A 6,199-nucleotide genomic window follows, 5' to 3' on the forward strand; every position below is an offset into this window, starting at 1 on the left:
CTGGCTTATCTACCTGGCACGCTATTGGTGGGTTTAACACAGTGAAGGTAGAGAAGCAACCAAGCAGCTTCTAGTTTACATTTCACATAGCGGCCATCGAACGCCACCGAAGCGCAGCAACCCGTTGCGGCTGTCGCTCATACGTCACTCGGATCGTTTGTCTGATTGGTTGAAGGGCTATCCAGTTGCGTACAGAGTCATTTTAACTATGCCCGTTGGTCCCGCCTCTTGTGCTGAGAAAAAAACAGACCAGACTCCCCAGACCAGCACTCAATCTCAAATCTGTTGAGCTTGGCTTGGTCTGCTAATAGACAGACTAGGTCTGGCACTGAAAATGACCCAACTCAAGGCACCAAGCATGCATTTGAGAATCTGACTGTACGCAATTGGATAACACTACGACCAAGTACAACAATACAAGGGATGACGCATCCAGAGCCCCATACGCTTAGCTACCAACGGAGCTAACTGGTAGATTAAACTGTCGTCATCTGTTGACCTCGCCTCTGGCCCGCCTATATCAGATACATCGATGTAATTGGTGCAGCTCAGCCATAAGGGTATAGTTAATGAGCAGCATTACTCAATGCCAGAGTAACTCACTGAGCAAATTCAAACTGTGCTCTCGTGAAAACTCTGGGGTAACAAATATGTAACACAACAAATTAAGTGGGTTTAGGATAGTTATGTGGTGTGACTATGTTTAATGAGTGGTGGAAAGATGTGTGACTACCAACGGGATGTTTTATTTTAGCTTCGGACAGAGCCAAGCTGTCTCTTTCTGTGTGCTAAGGTAAGCTAAACGGCTGCTGGCAGCTGCTTTTACCACACACGCATCCGAGTGGGATCAATTTTCTAAATTAACTCTCTGCAAAAATGAAGACCAAAATGTCAAACTTTTCCTTCAACCATTCGAGCAAAAGAGAGATGGACCTGTCTGTATCTGTTATTTCTGATAAATTATGTTATGTTATGTCTACTGATTACCATTTAAACACTTCTGTTGTGTCCTGTGCATGTTTCATTACCTTTTATACTATGCAATGTTCAGGTGTGCTTTGTTGTTAAATTTGCGAGACATTGTATGTATCTGTGTTCATCATTGAAGTAAGATTAAAGTCCCAACAACAAAGGGATTCATTTCGTAGTGCCACGACTTTATTGCACATGATTACATTTACACACACACTGTGCACCACAACCTCACAGCATGGCAAGACAATTTACAGCTTCTACTTCTTTTCATCCTTCTGTCTTTTCTCCTCTTTTGACTCCTGCTCTTTGTCCTCTCCGTGGGTGATCACATAACACAAGATCTTGTCGTCAAGGTTACAAGTGACATCCAGAGGAAAGTTTTACCGGCAAGCAAACAGGTAAACTTTTTTTATATATTTTTTTATCCAGAACTCTTGTGATGAGGAGAGCTGTCAAGTTTGCGTAAAGAGAAATATCAAACATGCTGTTACATCTATAGACAAATACAGAGCTGGCTCTTGCCATTTCAATTAGCACATCAGAACAGAGAGATAAGTGCGGTTATGTATCATTGTCATATATTCCACTCTGGCCTCTTTATGCACCCTTTCATCTGTGCCTTGTCTGGCTGTTTCTGTCTTACTACACAGCCTACTGATGTACCCCATCCCCTCCTCCTCCTCCTCCTCCTCCTCCTCCTCTTCTGTCTGTCTCTCTCCTCTTGTTTTTCCTGTCTACTGAACAGAGACATGTTGATATGAGGCCCGCTTGCATGGCCACAAGGGAACAAGTCTCTGGTGCTTTTGATCAGTTGCAAGATCAGACATGTCCACCGCTCCCCCATGTACACTCCAGTGACTGATCATGCAGTATAATGGGCAGGCACAGACAACCAAAGATGCACACCCACACATGTTCTTTCTGTAGATCATATAAGCATGGCCACACACACATACATACAAACAAACGGACGCACGGCGCTCACAGTGGGGTGGCTTGTTTGCTGGACACGAGAGAGCGAGAGAGAGATGGTGTGTGTGATTTCCCATTTCTTGCCCTTTGACAGTAAGATGGATGATTGCAATCACAGGAGCCATCAGTGAGACAGAGTGGAGGTCTATGGGGCAGTGAGACACAGCCATGGGAAACCAGCCGTCAGATTACTGCGCCGCGCTGCTATGGGAACACTGCTGTTTATTTGTCTGGGGGTTTTGTTATTTCATATGCATTTTCTTTTCTCTTCCCCCCACCCCACCCCCCCTTTGTGCAGTCTTTTGATGTACAGAGCATAAAAGCTTCCCCATAAAATATGTGTAGGCTGTGTGACAGGGAGACATTTCACAACATAGTAAGCCTACTGTAAGTCAATATGTCTCTTCAAACCAGTACAAATGTGACAGATTTCATAGCGATTAGACTGGTCTCTTTGATCCCTTGAGAGAATGAGAGGCAGACTTTTCACTCCCCAGTCAACGGATGTTTTTAAGAGAAACATCTGTTGCTGTACAAATGAGATTACTGAGTCTCTTGCCAGGGGCCATGTAGGTTATGAATGGCACTGTTAGTGAAGAGGGGGTCTGGAAGAAAGCAGAGAAGGATCTTTGTAATAAGCTGGAGCTGATAGTTAAGGGGTTTAAATCAAATTAAATTGTTTCAGATTCTGGGTATTCATCAGCGCTCACCTTCAACTAGTTCAACAGTATCACCACCGCCGGTATCTTTGAATCACTATCGCATATTGATACATCCAATATTTCACCCTGTTGCCAAGCAACAACTCACCTCATCCTCTGTAAACTTGCCAGCCTGTGACATGAGGTGATATTTAATCCTGCAAGAGAGCAACAGGAAAGAAGAATTACGGTTTCCCATCTCTTTTACTTTGAATTAACTGCGATCTGTATTTCACTGACCATGATATGCATTGTCTGCATTCCGGAACTTTGGCAGTGATTTACCTTTTTGTACTGTGCAAAGTTATTCATATTCATCTAAGGCACAGTCATTTCTGTGGTGTGTGTGCAAACTGTCCCCCTAGGGACTCTTTTTGGGTCAAAGACCTCGAAGGCGAAAGAGAATCGTCTCATCTGGGTCACAAAACACAAAAGCACAGGTAAAACTGCGAGTATTACAACTGTAAACTGTACAGACAAGATGTACACCTCACTGACCCGGTTTCACATTACACTTGATGTGTCAATTTCTTAATTTCCTTATGTTTTTTTTTGGCAAATGCTAAAGTTCAACAAAGAAAATGACTATGAAATATTGTTCACATGAAGATTATAGTTGACTGAGTTTTCCTTTAAGAGACAATAAAAGCAACACTGAACTAAAACTGGAACTAAGCATTAAAAAAGTAATCAATATCATTTAAAACAATAACACAAACCAAACTAAAATTAAATATTTCAATATTAATTAGGGTTCCCAGTCAAAGCCAAGTTACAATTTTAGTATAGTGTACAAGAAAAAAACGGAAAATCAAACCGTTTTTTAAAATTGGATTCAATTAATCTATTTTATTATCCATTATGCACTCGTGTTTTTCAGCACTTCACACAAGACTGATAATGGATTTAATATTAAATAAAATTGCTGATATATAAATAGATCTCGTGAAAATCTGAATTCCAATAAAAATAATTGAAGTTTTTCTGGAAAGTAAATTAACATTGATTAGAAGACTAACACAACCATCACAACCTTGGTACTGACACATTTCAATGTATGAACATTGTAAAAGAGTAAGATCATTAATTACAGTGTAAATAAATAAGTCAATGTGAGATATAGATTATTCCTTCTGAAATACAGCATGTTACGTGGAAATCAAAATCCAGTCATGCTTTTCAAATCCGTGCCTTTACGACTAATAGCTAATAAATTCTCACCCAGGCACGAGTATCCCTTGGGTTGCTCTTTTTGATGACACTGTCTCTCTTCTGGTCCATGAAGGTGAAAGCCTGCAAGCTGAGGACAGTTACACAGGTTACCAGGAGAGGCAGTACAGCTCCACACAAGACCGAACGACACAGAGTATTATATGAACATGGCATCTGTCCTCTTACCTCTCTGAACTCCAGGAGTTGGTTCTGCTCCAACAGTCGGCCGTCGGAGCCTCCTCCTTCTTGGCCTTTTTCGGTGCAAGTAACATAACAGATGTGTCCCATGAGAGAGGAGGTCCACAGTGTTTCCGTTGAGTCAGACCAATGTGAGGTTTGACTCAGACTCAGTCAGCAGAAACACCAAAGACATACACAATACACAAACAGTCGACTAGCTGATTATATTTCTGTTGCATTCGACCTTTTTTCCCTTGATGAAAGACGATATCCAGTGTGTATCCATACTGACCAGAAATTGCAATAAAATGGGAAGCAATAGTTAATAACAATTTAACGAGTGCAATAAACATGCTAGATATCTCGTACAGCCTCTTAATCATCAGGCGGATCTTCTTGCAGTCTTCTTTGTTATCAGATGAGCTCTAAAGAAACAATAAGGAGAGCACCCTTTCTGTGTGTAATACTAGGTCAACTGTTCAGCACCTGTTCTGTCCAAACAACAGAGGCCATGCTGTACATACTTCCCACAGCAAAAAAGGTACTGAATAAGGACATGACAAACAAGCTTCAGAACATGTAGTGGATCTATATTTGAAAACATAAAGCGTGATTGTACTCACAGTAACTAGATATGCTTATAACTCCTTCATGTGCATGAATGGGATTATGACAGGGATGAGGGGTCTGGACGTTCTGGCCGTCTGAAAGCATTACTGCTGATAGATGTCAGCGGTTTCAACAGCTGTTGAGGCATCAGCTCATTATGGGGTGCAATATTATTCGCTGCCCTTGTGCCTGCAGGAAATGTCTCATTTGACAGTGTAAAGTGTTAATTCTGTGTCAAGGCACTAACTCAGAGGTGTAAATTTAAATGATCCACATCACAGCTTCTGATTCCTATCAAGTGACTCCTAAAGCGTGCATGTTCACCTCCTCCTCCGTTCTCTTATTGCTGACAATATATGAAGGATAGAAAAAAACATCAGCAAACTGAGCAAGGCTGTGTAAATACATAGTGCAGCTGTCTTTCTTTCTAACAAGCGGTGCAATAGGTATGAACAAAGAGGTCAAACAACACCTTTAAAGTAATTGAGGTCAGTGTTGCAATCAAGCGGTCAATGATGTGCAGACACAAAGCAAGCACTCGGAGTGCTATTTTAGGGATGCATGGCCTGCTATAACACAAGCGTCGAACATATGGTGATCGACAGTATACCAGATCCAGGGATGATGAACATGATTCAGTGCTAACCCCGCAGGTATACATGTAAGAGACAAACAGGCAGGTATTCATTTACTTTCTGGAGTTGTCTCGATAATGCCTCCCAGAACCAAACAACAGGTTAGACATTCATTCACACACTCCCTCTGAATACTTTCTTTACCGCAACCCTGAAGCCCGCTTTTTTTTGCATCTTTTCATCATCTATCCCACATCAATTGTTTTTGATATTAGTCCACTAATAACCACTCTTCAAAAAAAAGTTTCATTCTACCATTCAAGCCCGAATTTCCATTTCAACTGTGTGTAAAGTCCCCTTGCAAAAGTGAAACTTGCATGAGATAATGTGTCACAGTTAACCTTTGATCATCTTTATTATTTGTCAGTAAGGTGTCACTTGATGCTAAAGTTGAAAGCGAGGATTTTGACATATTTGGCAAACTGAAACACTGTTTTACTGCGATGAATTGTCTCAAGCTAGTCTTGTCTTTGCAAGCTCATTTGTCTCATTTTCATTTCGCATTGTAATGCAATCAGCAGACATTCAATTAGGCCTAATGTAAAAGCTCAGCATGGCCAACAGAGAATGGAAAGTTTACTTTTTTTGGGATAGGCATGTGCAAAATCCATGTTTTGGATTTCAATAGATATAAATAAAATGAAATCAACAGTCTCCCAGACAATCAGGGGTGCTTGCTGATAAATAGATTTCATCAGGTGGACAGTATGTCCCACTGTCACAGAGAGTCTCTGGGTTCAATCAGGTGCGTGGGGTGATTCTGCTGTTTTCACGAGTGAAACCATTGTGTCAAGTCTTCAACCACGTCGGTTCTTCCTCTGTTCCTCCTCACCGCCCTGCAGGCCGTACAGTAGTGTTCAGCCCAGAAGGTGGGCTGGTGCACGCTGTAGCTCCCTCTCCAGTCCAGGTGCTGCT

This window comes from Etheostoma spectabile, chromosome 3 (assembly GCF_008692095.1).
Source record: "Etheostoma spectabile isolate EspeVRDwgs_2016 chromosome 3, UIUC_Espe_1.0, whole genome shotgun sequence".
In the NCBI taxonomy this organism is placed as follows: Eukaryota; Metazoa; Chordata; class Actinopteri; order Perciformes; family Percidae; genus Etheostoma; species Etheostoma spectabile.